The 15,374-nt window shown below is 47.5% G+C and overlaps 2 protein-coding genes across 3 annotated transcripts in view; one reads left to right on the top strand and one right to left on the bottom strand.

Annotated features, from left to right (window-relative positions):
• The window catches only part of LRRC56 (leucine rich repeat containing 56), a 77,886-nt gene extending 65,132 nt beyond the window's left edge, over nt 1-12,754 (bottom strand). Inside the window, exons 1-6 of the mRNA XM_072038934.1 lie at nt 12,503-12,754; nt 10,474-10,627; nt 10,214-10,370; nt 9,395-9,522; nt 5,295-5,354; nt 2,994-3,146 (exon numbers count right to left, since the gene is read on the bottom strand). The gene's annotated coding sequence lies outside the window, so the exon portion shown is untranslated. The remainder of the gene's footprint in view (nt 1-2,993; nt 3,147-5,294; nt 5,355-9,394; nt 9,523-10,213; nt 10,371-10,473; nt 10,628-12,502) is intronic.
• Nucleotides 12,755-12,924: 170 nt separating this feature from the next.
• Nucleotides 12,925-15,374, top strand: part of HRAS (HRas proto-oncogene, GTPase) — a 36,183-nt gene continuing 33,733 nt past the window's right edge. The window contains exon 1 of one of the 2 annotated variants that reach the window (XM_072038938.1): nt 12,925-13,065. The gene's annotated coding sequence lies outside the window, so the exon portion shown is untranslated. Of the gene's footprint in view, nt 13,066-14,413; nt 14,810-15,374 lie in introns of those variants that run through there. The other variant, XM_038179385.2, reaches the window with a different exon arrangement.

Here is a 15,374-nt window from a genome sequence, read left to right as displayed (position 1 = left end):
CTGTGTTTGGGAAGCCCAAGGATGCTGATTGCACACATCTCTTTCAGGCTATGTGGTATCCTGTCCCACTGCACAGGACAAGTCTAAAGCTGCCCCACAGCTGTCAAACAAACATTTTTACAAAAGAATTGGTAGTTACAAAACCCAATACTGTTGCAACTATAGGACTACCATAGGAGTTTCATTTAGTTTACAGTTTTCACCGTGTTCGGTGCTGAACAAGTCTTGAGCAGGAGATAGTCTTGCTGAGAGGGCTTAAAAAATGGCACGCTTAAAAGAAAAATATAAAAGGAATAGTGCTGGCTGTGGGATTAATGCCCCTGGACACAGAAGGCCTCTTGCTGATGCTATTTATAATTCACACCTGGTCCACATTGTTGGTGGTCCTTGCATTTCTTCTGGGATGAATTCCATGGCCAATGATTGAGTTACAACTTAGTTTTCAACATTAAACTAGGAGAAAAATGAATTGATGTTGGAAAAGAGTTAAGGTCATGGACTGTTTTGCCAGTTTTTCAGGAGCATCACTTGTTCTCTGCAGTGCAAAGAAAACTTGTGACCTCACTGCGTTTACTGTTCTGTTTTTCCAGGCAGGCGTTAGCTGTGAAATTCATCTAGCTGTCTTCAGGCAGGGGAACCAGCAGCTTTGCAGCATGTACTTGCTTTTGTGCCAATGCAAAGCCACCACAAAATGCTACCAAATCAGAAAGGTGTCAATTTATATTCACTTCCCATCAGTGTAAGTGACAACATATGGTGTGAAGCAGTGGAGAAATTGGGCCTTTTAAAAAAATTAATCAGTGCAAAGCACCAGTTTGCATGCAATTACACCACTAGTTTGCATGCAGTTTGTACAGTTCAAAGCTTACTCTGCATGCAACTCATGTACACCAAGGCTTTCAGCCATCACTCCAAAAGCACCGCAGCAAGCCACACCAAGGCAAGAGCTCTGACAAAAGTCCTTCACAAATCCCTGTCCTACAGGGAAGGTGTCAGGTGTTGGGGACACAGTCTGCAGTGATGTAGGGAGGAAGTCAGCAGGTAGATGAGGGGTCAGACATTCCTGCTGTTTGGGCTGGAACAACCCCCTGTATCTACCTACGTAATCCCAGGCCCAGCACCAATATCTGAGAGGGCACAGCTCTCTGTCCTAACAAAGAGCCAAAGTGCTTCTTTTGTCTTAAAGTGACTTGCCTGTTCCCAGTGCTCCCTGGGGTATTTCAGCTCCATGGTCCACTAGATGATTTGTGCTTGCTTCTGGCTCAGCATCAGTGAATGAGTTGAACAAAGCCAAAAATGGCTGAGCTTCTTATCTGCTATGTCAAAGGAACCCTTGACCCTACATAACTGCTTCTGCTTCTTATTCTGTAGCACACAGCCTGGATGTGAGTCCAGCAAAAGTTTCACAGGAATGAAGTGATGCAACCCATTGCCATCTCATGCTGGGATTTTTCCCTAGAATTTAAGAGGCTGAGGTTCCCTCTCTCATGGAAAGTCTTTTTGGAAAGCCTTGGAATTCATCTGTATTTGGGTCACTGCCTTGTGTAACTTCCTTGTCAATGCTAGCTACTAGAAAGAATCCTATCCTCATAAACAGCGAAGGATGTTTCCTCGATGTAAAAATTACAGGAGAAGCCTGAATTCCAAATACCCTCCTTATAGGCCTGGCTCTGATTTTGCATAACACATGCTTAGTAAAAGGACTATGTACGTTGTTATTCCAGCAGCCAGGTTGGATTAGTGATGAGAGAAGATGGACTATTGGTATGCTCCTGTACTTTTGATGCGCTGTCAGTAAAATATATTTCTGTTAAGTAACTCAGCACATTGGGTGAGACCAGGACAATCGCTCGGGTGGTATTTCAGAGGATTGAAAACCCTAAAACACGTCTCAGTCCGTGCAAATCTCACATCTACCTCCAACTCTTCACCTGACAGTCTGTTTTCAAGGCTGGATCTGTCAGCAGCCCCACTGGCCCCACTGGACATGGCATGTTGCCTGCTATGGGGGCCTTCAGCCATACTTACAGGGCAGCTCTCTACCTGTGAACCCTGCAATTTATCACTGTGTGATTACTCTTCTGGCTAAACACTCCATCCCAGCATCTTCTCTTCTTGAAACACAAAAAAGACCCTCAGGTAAACCTTTGCAGTGTGGATTAGTGCCTAGGCTGAATGCTGTGTACGTGGCTGCACAAATCCCTCCAGCAGAAGACAGAAATACAGAATGGGAAGCAGCTCATGACTGCAAACTACTGTTATCTGTAGGGGTCATGACCCTCCTGCAATATCGTGTCTCATCTCTACTCACTTCCTGCAGTCCAAGGAAAGACCTTGCATTTCCAGACTTGCTCAACACTTAGCAGTGGAGATGGACCTTTGACAACCTCCATTCTGATTTGGATCTGAACTTTTGGAAAGCATAAAGGGGGCAAAACAGTGCTGGATTTGTACCTGACCCCTTCTAATATGCTGTGACTTGACTCATTTCAAGTTTTCTTCTGAGATGAGCGGAAGTTCATGCCTTTCGGTAGCATTATACCAAAACAAGAGCTTAACATGTAACTGGAATTCAGTTCCTCTCTGGCAGCAACTAATCTGCATACAGTGTTTGGCTCCTGTGATTTTGTAGTGCAGGCTAATGTAGACAGACACATCTAAAATACTACAGAGCAGGGTACTGAAATGTGTTCACCCCCTAACAACTCTTAATGTGCCACCACTGCCCAAACCTGTCCTCTGAGCACACACAAAACTATAGAGTCACTCCCTATGCCATGTGGTGGATGTGATATCCCTGGAACATTCATTAACAGACCATTCACAGTAATCTTGTGTACCAAACAGTGGCAGCTGGCTAATTTCGAAGTTATCAGTTGATTACTCCCCGCAGTAGCAGGTCAGGGTACCAGTTCAACTGGTGTTAAGAATACATTTCCCTCAAAGTCAGTGGAAACACATGTGTGCAGCAGTCAGCTGTGCTCAGTGCTTACCAGCTAGGTCCTGGTTTGTGGAAGGCAGATTCTGTAGGTGCAGTTCACAAGTTTCTTTTCCAGAGAATCGAGCAGCTGGAAGTACACTGGGAGCTGTTTGGCATGTGACATCTTTTTCTGCTTTGAGATATCTGTCTCACAACGTGTTCAGCCCTTTGTAACATAGAGTGAAATATAAAGGTGGGGGAAATAAATAAATAAATAGGTAAACAAACAAACAAATAATCATAGAATGGGTGTGGTTCAAAACCTACAGAAATCAATGGAAGTTTCAGATCACACCCACTGCCTAGCCTAAAAAGAGATGCCAAACTAACTTAAAGCTATTGGGCTTTCCAAAACTCCCACCTCCACAAAGAACATATTTATAGAGTGTTGCGTTCCCAGACAACTATTGTGTCTTGTTTCAGCAGCATGCTCGGCTGCATCAAGAGTTCAGTGAAATTGATTGTCGACTGTGCGCAATGAAAAAAGGATCATAAAGCATACAGTGAAAAATCCTGTTTGTCACAGAGTCAGCTTCCCAGCAAGGGCAGGAATCTTGTATCACACAACACACCTTCTTGTTTGTGATCGTATGCTTGAATCACTTCCTCATCATTTATACAGCAGCTATCTAGGAAATACGTTCAGGGAGTATCCTAGGGCTTGCAAGCACGACTTTCTGATACGCTGTATTTTTGTGTTAGGCAAACATCTTTGCTGCTTAGAAACAGAGGTCCCTGTGACCACCCTACCCTGCTGATAAGGCTGGAAGCCTTCCTGCTGCGTGGCGTGGGGCATGGCCAGGTCCTGGCCCGGAGAGGACCAGGGCTGCTTATTCCACAACACTCCCCATGGATGAAATGGCCCCTCCCTGGAGCCGGACAATGGAGCCAAAGGGATTTGGTGCCTGGGGGCTCAGATGACTGACTGAGATAGACAGGAACAAGGGCTAATGAAAAAGCTCTGTCTGAGAGATAAAGAAGAGAGAATAAGTAAAAAGCAGGAATTAATCTGGAGAATATTTCAACCATGGCCATTGAAATGCCACAGATAAGGAAAGATCTTGGAGTAGGAGAAGTCTCCAGCTTGGGCATAGCAAGAGCTGAGTACCTTTCAACCAGGAAACTCTTAACATTGTTTATGCAGGAGCTTTATATCATCTTCCCCGCTGGAACACAGTATCTGCATAAGCCTGACATTTTGAAATACTTCTGCCACATGGACACGGGCGGGTGACTCGGTAGAAACACGCAGACCCCAGCTTGGCCCTTAGATCGCAGAACAGCGTGTGAAATCAACAGCTATGAGATGCTTCTGGGAGAAGCGTGCCAGCCAGCGGGCAGATCTGCTTGCACAGTCACTGCACCTGGCACGGCAGCTTATGTTACCCTCCAGACTGTCTACAGATATCACCCCATCTACGGATGGAGCTGTTCAAGGGTCTGGGGCGGCCCCAAGGAGCAATAGGCTTGGGATGGAGCGTGCTGATCGCTGCTACACCAAAGCCAGATGAATGAGGTTTACTGACACGGCTGGAGTTTGTTTTCCTGCTCTCAGAACGAGGTGCCATTTCTGTGTCATCGTCCAGATCACTAACAGCAGCAGGCTGCAGAGCAAATCCTTTTCTTTGACTGACACAAGGGGAGTAAGGAGCACCAAGTGATTTTTTGCTGAGCCTAAAGCTGAGCTCCCCTGCGCTGGGTTGCAGCATGCAGACAGCAGGGAGTGGGAAGGCACCCACCGTCAGCACAGACAGAAAGCTCTCTGCTCTCCAAGCCTGGCACCCTGCCCAAGCCCTCCGTTTGCTTAAAATGCGGTCTGTAAGGGTTTGTCTCGAGACAATTTGATGGATACCGTGTGGGTGCTGGGGGCAGGCGAAGCCAAGAAAATGAGGGATCTGTCTGACAGCTGATCTATTCCCTCAGATTTTTAATGCAAACCCTTCATTTCTGTAAATATACTCTGCATGCTACTATAGATAGGATATGATTATTGGTGTGATGCCGTGAGAAAAAGGTGCCATACGTGAACCAAAACTGAAGAGTTTTCATTTATGGACCACATTTCTTATAGGTAGTGATAATTCATTTATTTCTGTAAGCAGGTAATATATTACACATCAAAAAAATAATCCATGTTTATCTCACCCACTCTTTGACCTTCCCTGCAATATGCCTAGTGGGTCTTCTCTGTTTGGACTGCTTTTAACTTTACAAAGTGCCTTAAACTCCCTGAATTTTGATCATCAGTTGCCAACAACTGCACTTATTAAAGCGAAGCCTGAGCTATCCATATTAATAAAAACTCAACACTTGCCTTTTCTGCAAATCAGATTTCAACAGCACTCCTCTCCTCTTCCCCCTTGTCTGGCTCTGCCTGAAAAATATGCAGGACCATTTGCCAGGGTTAATTTTTAATAGTGTCCTCACTGCTGCAGTGAATTAAGTCATTTATTTTCCAGCGAGCAGCACGCTAACACACTGGGCAACAACAAATGCTGAAGAAGGTGACTCGGGAATAAGCAGGCGGGCACAGCTTTCCATTTCCACCTGCCTGATGGCTCAGCATAAAGGGCAGAGCGCTGTGTTTTGGTTTACTGTACACTGAGTCTTCATTCGAGGGACTCCTGGATGGAAGCCACAAGGCCAGCTAGGTTTATTTACTCTGTAGTCATGTGTATACGTAGGTATATAAACAGAGTCACAGCAGGCTGTGTGGCCAGCCCTCCCCTCTGCCTGGGCACTCGTCTCCTCTAACTCAGCGGGTTAATATTCCTCCTAGGTGGTCACCCCTGCAGGGGGAACGTGTCAGCCCGGGCAGTTTGGCCCTAAATATGCTCTGTGATCTCTGGCGGCCTGGAGCTCAGCCTGCCCACCTGTAAAACAGGTTTAATGGTTGTCAGCTTTTCTCTAGAAGTGCTCGAAGGATTACTTCATGTCTGAGAACTTTGAATGAGAGCTGCTCAGTGATAGAGAGCACTTTAAAAGAGCAACTGGAAAACAGGGCTAGGGCAGGCTGGCAGCCCCATGAGCACGTGGTGGCCACAGAAAGAGCGCTGTTCTCCTCTCATTACCCCAGATCCTCAAAAAGGCTGGGGTGCAGATAAGTCAGAAACAAGGGGAGAAAGTGCTTTTGAATTACTTGTTAGGTAGGATTTATGTTGATTTTACTGTTCTGGGACATACAGGTTTGGGATGTAGAATCTCTTTTGCCATCTCTTCTGGGTGAAATGCAGTGGTAATATAGGGTTCTCTCCCCTTGCACCTACCAGTTGTGTTTCTGTGTCCACAGAGTGGTCCAAAGGCCAGTAAAGAATCTTCCCCATAGCCTGCAGTAAGCTTTGGATCAGACCTTAGTGATCAACAAGAATGTGCTGCTCACCATGCCGTAACAAGTTCACCGGCACGTGCTGATCACTGCAGGACAGCTGTTATAAGAATGCTCCTAGAAATGAGGAAGGTCTTGACTAAGGAGGCAGCACCTTCCCACTTAGTTCTCACCCCCCACGTAGTGCCTGAAATGTTCCAGTGCCCTTAAATTTGGGAACAGGGCAGACCTGAATCCATTGCTTCCTCCGTGCGATATCACAGGGAAGCCAGAGAGAGAGTATTGCATTACTCTTAATTCACTTTGTGATCGTGTAAGTCTCCCAAATCCCAATGCCAGTAAGCTCTGATGATTAAACAGCTTACTGAAAGGAAAATATAGCTAACGCTTTCTATCCTTATCAAAGTGTATTGCTAATGAGGGCTGGGAAATCCCTCAGTGTTAATACAACATCTGTAGATTAATGTTAGCTTACTCATGTTTTCGTAGTCAATGGCTAAAATTCAGTCAATCACTTGGATTCGCACATTTCTAATTGGTGTTACAGTACATCAGTCTCACTATTTTCTCAACTTAAGTACATTGACTGGAAGTAGGAAGGGCAATGCCAAGAGTCTGAGGCCAAAGAAGAAATGCGCTACACGTTGATTAGGACATCTTGACTTAGGAATCTTACAGGAGGTCTGACTTCAAAAACGTTTAGCTCACAGGGAGCAGTATAACTCGGGTTCTCTAGCTGTGGTGGCAAGTGGCTGCACTGCAGGAAAGTCTGCCTTTGCTGTAAGTAAGGTGGAGGCTGAGGCCAGTGCAGTTTTTAGGTAATCACTGAAGAGGATGAAGGGGCAGATGGAAATGGTGGGCACAGAGGTTTGGGGATCCTTATGGAAGAATCCTTATGGAAGGAAAATCAAACTTTAATAGAAGATGTGACAGAAAAGAAAAGGGTCAGCAGCTTGACTCTCATGATGTGAAGGAAGGATGCGTGGCAGGGATAGAGACAATGTGCAGCCAGCACATTAAAAAGCAATCAAAGGGAAAGAAACCAGTAGTTTAACAGGATAAACACAAATGTCTTTAATTCTATCTAGTTTTACCATGTGTGCATACTTGAATCATGCTGCGCAACATTGCTTTGAAATTTCTGTGAGAAACAGATGTAATTAACAATTGTTCCCCAACACTGAAGGGAAATCAGCATTAGTAGACAAAGGAGTAAGAAGATTTTTTCAAAAAGAATGAGAATGTCTTGTCCAGGAGTGCATGTGGGATGGTCTCTCAGACTTAAGTACAAAGTCATCTGCTACAGAGAAGCAGACGAACTACACGAAGATAAATCTGTTGCACATCAGTGAATACAGAAATGACAGAGAGAGCAAGACATCCCTTAGCAACTCATCTGGTTTCCACGCCTGGAAATCTGGCTCCTGCCAGCAAAAGTGACATAGATGACCCAGAGCATGGGAAGTGATCCGAACTGTCCCATAAAGAAACTGCTGGTGTGCCAGTGTTCAAACGTCTCCATAGGGTCTGAAAATGAAAATCACAAGGGGCCTAAATATTGCAAGGGCTTGTTAGAAAGAAGAAAAAAAAAAAAAGAAAAAAAGAAAAAAAGAAAAAAGAAAAAGAAGAAGAAAAAAAAGAAGTAGGGTTTTCTGTTTCCAGAGACCTGAGCTGCTGCTGCGTGAAGATGAGGGCAAAAACCTCCCTCAGAGTACAGTGATCTGAGGATCAGGCTCCAAGAGAATGATTGACGTTCAACTCATGCTGACAGCTAACAAAAGCTCTTGCACACGTGCCAGTAAACCGCTGCCAGGAAAGTCAGCATGGCTCCTAACTTGCAGATTTCTCCATTAGCAGACCTTGTACCCTATTTGACCTTTGCTGATCTACCCTGGCAGTCTTGGCAGAGAGGCCTGGGGTTGCGTGGAAGTGGACACAGGACACTTATCAGCCCTGGTCCCTCTTGGTCAGGCAGGGACATCTCATAGAGGAATCTGTGCCATTTCTAAGAAACTCAGGCTCTCAACTCATTGTACAATCAGCTATAACCCATGAAAAAAGTCAAAAAATCAACATTTGCTAGGGACTTAAGCATCCACAGGAACAAATGGGACGCTTTCTGTAGAGGGCAGTGTGCTTCGCATCAGGCTGCAACTGGTAGAGAGCACCACTACTTCTAAATACAGCCTCTGACCTATATGGATATGATTTACAACTCATCTCTCTCCATCGCCAGCATAATTTGATGTCCTGACACACCACCGTCCTCCCAGGTGAGGGTTTCACATTAATAACTACTACCTGTCATGCGTAGGGAGATACAATTGTTCATTCCTACAGTGTCTCTACAAGGAGACTGGCCCATTGAAAGTGACCAGTCTTTGAATGATGTCCATTTTTGTGTATTTTTGTTTGTTTGTTTTAAATAGAAAAAAGGAATCAGCAGTTGTTTGTATTCTTAAACTGTGGAACACACTTTCCATGTCCAAGCTCTGACTACAGAGCCTTTTCCTTCTGCGATTCTAGAGCATCTCATGTCTGTGAGTTTCTATTTTCAGTTTATAATTGATCAAATCTGACTGGTAGCAAAATCCATTTAGTCAATAGGAATCTTTCTCTTTCTCTGGGGGAGCTTGGGTCCTTGGGAGTACCCGGCAAGGCACTGCCTGAATTCTTTGTTTATTTCAAAAAGGAAATCCATGATGAGAAAGTTTGTGACATGGATTAGATTACTCTCTGAGATCAATGATTTTGCTCTGTCCACCCAGAATCTTCTGCAATGTTTCAAATGGTTTGATTAAAAGAAGCTCGAGTACTTTATTTAGTAAAATTAAATCCAACCTTAATGCTGTTACGGTTAGGATTAAAAATACAGTAGGCCCAGCCACCAGTTGGGTCATCTGAAGCAATGCAATATTTTTGGAGATGGTATGCGAGGAAGGTTTTGCTAACTGATTTGGGTTGATTAATTAGTTCAGAGTTTGGTTTTGTTAATTAATTATTACAGGAAAACTGTCTAGTTCTGCTCAGTATCTGTCTTAAAAAAAAAAAAAAAAAAAAAAAAAAAAAAGAAAGAAACCAGGACTCACTGGTCTTCTTTCTTCCTCTGTCTTGTATCTCAGCTGGACTTCTGCTTCCAAGTTTCAGGTGTCTCTGTGCGTCACAGCCCCTTAGGACGATGGCAGAAGTTCACACTTGTGGTATCTTTTGGTGCAATCTGCAGTAAGGATTAGATGACAGACTTCTTCCATTCTCTAGAACACTGTGTTAAATTATAGCGTTGAATAGTTTTAGCATGCATTTTCTTCTGTAATTAACGACTTTCATTTACCTCCTGGTTTCTTTGTGCTGCAGAAGACTCAGATTTTCCCCATAGTGTTTTTATAGCCAGTCATTCACAGCACAACAATTCATTGTCAGGAGTAAGCTATAGCCTTGCATCCCCATATAGATTTATCTGATACATTAAGCACTTCTCTCAAAGGCTGCTTTCCAAGTCGTGCTATTGTTGGGGCTTGTGATCCAGCAGTATTTTCTCCACAACCTCATCAGGAAGTTAGACAAGGATTGTCCGGGAGTTACAACATTTTTATCTTTAAGTCCCCAGGCAGCTCAGAAGGCTGGCTGCCATTTCTCATGCTGGACCACTTTACTACTACATCAACAGGCTAAACTTTAACTGCGAGAGAGTGTTTTTAAAATAGAAAGGGAGAGCATATGCTTTATTCTATCACTCGGTTGGAGCTGTGTTGCTTGTAGCTCATATCAGTAGCCTAGGGATTAAGAAACTTTCAGGTTTTCTTTCATTTTTCAAGGCTATCCCCCAGCAGGCATCCTTTCTAGCTCAGGCATAAAGCAAACTTTTTGTGTGTGTTCTAGACCTACTCGAGGTTTACAAATGAGCCTACCTTAAGTGCAGGGTAGCTCCACTGGCTTCTATGAACACCTGCACATACAAAGCGGTCTGCCCTTCCCTGAACCATCCCTTTAAAGAGAGTGGGTTTGAACATGGACTGGGAGCCTATCCCATCCTCTGTCCCAGGTAACTCCAGAATACTCCCAGATCTGCAGAGAAGAGTTTTCCCCTTAAAAGCAATTGGGAAAAGAATGGCAACTGCCAAAGAATGGAAGCCAAATTAATTTCAGCAGAAATAGTTTCATCCCTTACTGGCATCTGCAGAGTTGCATCACTTGCTGCGGAAATGGATTAGGCCTTGTGTTTCTGAGAATCCAGCTTTGTTTCAATTCTTTTGAACACTTCCTTCTTTCCTTCTGACTGCACTTCGGTTTTGGTCCAAGTATCAGGGAGGCTGACAGAGGTGCTGCCACATATAACATAAGGTTATATAAATAAGTTTACAGTATAAACTTCTACTGACAAGTTCTGTTACCTAGATGAAGTGCAGCTCACCAGTGAACAGAAAGGATAAGGTCTCAGCTTCTTCCCTTGCTATAGCAACAAACCACCTTGTAATGATCTTTTTTTGTTTGTTGTTTTTTTGTTTCATAAATCGGTTGCCATGACAAGTTACTTGTGTTGCATTGTCAGATATGAAAAGGAAACAATTTGCATTCCCTAGAAAACTTAAAGTCTTAAAACTCTCTCATGTATCAGTTTGCTTTCTGCCATGACATTACTCATACCCTATGCTCAGGGAGAGATGAGCAAGGAAAACATCCTAGTACAGGAAAAGTACTTGCAGGTGTATTGAGTCTGGTGTAGCTGCAGAAGGAATAAATTAAAATATCATGAAGAGTATGGTGCTGTGGGAAAGCAGAGTTCACCAGATCCTCTGTTTTTCTCAGTACGCTCTCAGACAATGATAAGGAGAGCAGAATGCTATAGTTTTCCTTGCAAACACTTCAAGAAAGTTTCAATTACACAGAAGAAAATATGCATCCAGGAAAATAGACTACCTGAATTTAGCCAGAGCTCAAAAGCTACAGAAAGAACCAGGAAGTAGTCTGCATAATTAGAACACAGCTAGGTGAAAATGTGGATATGGCAAAGTGACAGAAGACACAGGAGAACAACAAAAGCAACCTGACACCACTCATCTACCCTCTGTGCCTGCTGAGAATTGATATACCCTTCAGTTTTTCTTGGTGAAAAATGGTAGAGCTGAGAGCAAAATCTGGATATATTTAAACAAAGATCCTTGTGAAGCTAAAAAAAAAAAAAAACAACAAAAAACAACAAAACAGCTGTTATTTTTTATTTCTTTTATTTCTTGTTTGTTGTCGGGTGTTGTGTTGTGTTTGTTTGTTTGTTTGTTTGTTTTGTTTTGTTTTTTTTAAGGGCAAAAGAGAGATTAGTTCAACTTGGCAATTACCTGGGTGTTTCTAGTACAAAAATCCATAAAATAGATTAACATCCCAAAATTTTGGGGGATAGCCTTGACCTATAGCTGATGTGCAAGCTCAGTTACTATGGAAGCTTGTGGCCTAAGTTTGTCTGTCACAAACTTGTGTTTGTATGTTTGCATGTCATGCTAAGTCTCTTCTTGCAGAGGTTAAAGAGGGAATTACGATTATTTTGGGGGTCATAGCACTTACAAAAATCAGTGATGTACGTTTCCAGGACTGAATTTAGACTGCTGTTTTAACAAGTCATACTAGTATTGATGGGAGAAGCAAGGCTATGAGATAAGGCCTCCCGCTTGCATGCTATATACAGTTTGGTGAAGATGATCACGAAAAAATGAAGGCATCAGAATGACAGAGCAGCTTTTCAACCTCACTGCAGATTCTGTTTTGACAGTATTTCTGTGGCAGTAAGGCTCTTGTGAGATTCTCCCCATCTCATTTTTATTGCACTGTGTGTCAGTAGGCCCAGTATTAGACTAGCCTTCCTTTCCTGTCAAGCAAGGCTTGCAGTGGTTTCTATCTCTGCAGGATTTCTAGAGAGGTGCATATTTCTCTTTGCCCTCCTCAAAGTTTGCCACAAAGGAAAAAAAAAGAGGGTTCTGTCTGTAGATCAGGCTATATCCTAAGCAACTGTAAATCTGTCAGCTTTGCCAAAAGCTGCGTTGGTTTGTAGCAACTCAGGGTCTTATCCCAGTATTTTGCCTTTTTATCAAAACCAACAAGAACAACAACAAAACGGGGGGCAGGGAGACATATTTAAGCTGTATCACGCTCTGTGTCTTCACAAGTTTATGTCATCATCCCTGTGTGATTGTGTGGTTATGACTCACCGATGGATGATTATGCCTCTGTCTTCCAGCAGGCCGCCAACAAAAAATAGTCCTCAGGTATCTTACATCCTGATGTGATCTGGCATTGAGGAATGAGCAAGAGGCAGTTTCAGTCCCGTCTCCTGGTGCTTCTTGGTTCTTGTAGGTCATTGAGAAGCCCAAGAGGCGTGAAACTGAGGCTCACCCATAGCTGTGTCTATTACACTACTTGTTCGGTTTTTGCTCCCTGATCAGTTCTTCTGGGCCACCTAGGTACTGAAAAATACAACCCTGCTTTCAGGGTGCTTCCAAAGGCAAGATTTCTGCACGCCCCAGTACCCTGCCTGCTCACCAGAAAGTGGTGAGACAAGACGAGACAGGCAGGGCAGAGAGGCGGTGCGCTGTGCGTACGTGTGGCTGCCTGTGGAGAAACCCATCACCTTTGTGTTCGCTGCTGCTCCTGCCGTTGGCTTGCTTGGGAGAGATGCCGTGTTCCTGCGAGCTGCGGTCCTTGCTTTCGTGGAGAAGCGAGAGGTCGTTCAGAACCGGGAGGGCTTGTTAGGAGCAAGCAAACAACTCTCAAAGTAAGTCAAAGCTTCACCCTGTTCATTTGGACCCGTCTGTTTGCGTTCTGGCTTTTAGAAAGTGCTCTGGCAGGTTTGCTTGTGCTGGTGCAACACATGGCTACGAGACCTGAAAAAACCTGCACGGCTTCTCGACGGGTGTCCTTAGAACTTGCTTAATCTATTCCAGCTATGAGCTCTGCAGGGCATGAGCTTTCTTTTTATTGTGTGTCAACTGTAGTATCTAGAACAATGGTTTCTAGATCAATTTTCAGATTACTAGATACCTTTCTAATGGAAACAATAAATTGTGGTGATGCGGTTGAAAATTACATCAGAGCGAGCGGTGTTTTTCCAGCGCTAGGAACACAGGCTTCATGCAGCCATATCGCACTGTCCTGCCTCAAAGTGCGATCCTTCTGCATGCTCCCGGCTTGCGAGGTGCTACGATCTGCTGCTCACTTTCCGCAGCAGCAGGGGAATTGCAGTGCCTGACAAAAGCATTAGATAATACAGGTGTGCTGGGACAGGACACAAGCGCTGTGTTGGCACAGCCGGGTGCACAGAAGGGAGCCGTGCCCATCGGGTTTACAAGCTCAGGTTTAACCGTGCTGCTTGTGGCACCCAGGTAGGGTCGGACAGAGCCGCTCAGCACACGCAGACATGACACCCGAGTATTTTATGTTTGCCTAGCGTGTACCTCAGCTGCCTTTGTGCTGACCCAGCTCGTCTACCTGTGCTTTGATGACCTGCCTATGTGGCTCCTGGACAGTTTTGGAGCTCTGTGTTCCCTAGACGTGTCCAGGAGCCATTTAAGCGCCCTGTGTGTCGGGTTTAGCCTTCAGGCTACCAGCTAGGGGCCGGCAGCAGCCCGGCGGCTCCCCCAGCCCTCACCGTGCGGGCTACCCGAGCACACGGGGTGCCGGCAGGCCTCAGGGCGGCTGCCCGTGACCGAGCCCCATCTCCCCCGGCACCGCCACCGCCACCGCCGGGCGGGGGAAACCCGACGGCGGGCGGCGAGGCCGAGGGAAGGGCAACAACGGCTGTGGGGCACTCGCCCCTCACCGGGGCTTTCGCTGGGCGCCGGGGGGGGCTCCCGCAGCCTCCCCCGAGCGATGGCGGAGCCCTGAGGAGGGCCGGCGGGCGTCGTGTGCGGTTCCCCCCCCCGCCGCCCCGGGGCCGCGCCTCAGGGCGGCCTCACAGCGCCACCGCCCCGCTCCCAGTCCTCGGCGGGGGGGGGCGGGCCGGCGGGGCGTGATTGACAGGCGGCGCAGCCCACGGGGAGGGCGGTGGCGGCGGGGGGGACCTATCAGAAGCGCCGGGCGGCGGTGAGTGACAGCTGGGCGGGACTTGCGTGTGCGTTGGGAGGGGGGGAGCTGGGCGTGTGCCGGGGCGCGCTTCGGCTGGGTTCGGCAGGGTTCGGCCGCGCTCGGCTCCGCTCGGCTGGGTTCGGCTGGGTTCGGCGGGGCTCGGCGGGGCTCGGCTCCCCCCGCCCGGCCGCGCATTGTCCGGGCGGCGGCGGCGGAGCGCCCCGGCGCCCGGTGCCAATGCGGGGGGGGCGCTGCGCACCGGGGGCGCCTCCACCACCGCGGTGGAAACTTCACCTCGCCGCCGGCCCGACGCACGGCTGAGGGCTCCCCCCCCCTCCTCCCCGCCCCGGCTGGCTCGGCTCTCGGGGCGTTTTGCGAAGAAAGCCGTCGTTATTCCGCCGCAAACTTCCGCTCCGCGCATCCCTCCGTGGCGCGGAGGAGGGGGGGGCGAGCCGGTGAGTGACCGGGGGGACGGGGAGGGGGGTGGCAGGGACCGGGGGGGGGTGGCGGGGACCCGGAGGGGGTGTGGGCAGCGCCCAGCGGCCGGGCACAGCCGCAGCCACCTGTTAGCGGGGCGGCCGCCCCCGCCCGGTACCGCTGGTGGGGGGTTTGGGGTGTCCCCGGCCCCGGGGGGAGCGGGGGGCACCGAGCCGCAGCCCCACGGTGCCTGCCCGCCCTGTGCCGAGCCCTGGGGGCGGCCCCACAGCAGCACGGCTCGGCCCCCGAGCCCCCTTGCCCGTCCCTTGCCCCCCCTGCCTGTGCCCCTTCCCCTCGCCTGCCCCCTGTCCCCATCCCTTGTCCCCCCGGGCACCCCCCCGGGCACCCCCAGGCGCTGCCCCATGCCATAGGGCCGCATGCAGGTGGTGGGGGTGCAGGTACGTGGGGCAAGGTGCCCCGTGCTATGGGGCCACCGGCACCCCCATTAATCCAAGGGACACCCGGCTCTGCAGGGTGGCAGCCCCGGAGCTCAGCCCGCCTGGTTCCTGGACGTGTGCTGTGGGGCATGCCCATGGACAAAAG

Source organism: Anas platyrhynchos, chromosome 5, assembly GCF_047663525.1.
Source record: "Anas platyrhynchos isolate ZD024472 breed Pekin duck chromosome 5, IASCAAS_PekinDuck_T2T, whole genome shotgun sequence".
NCBI classification, from domain to species: Eukaryota; Metazoa; Chordata; class Aves; order Anseriformes; family Anatidae; genus Anas; species Anas platyrhynchos.
This window is presented reverse-complemented; position numbering and strand designations above follow the sequence as displayed.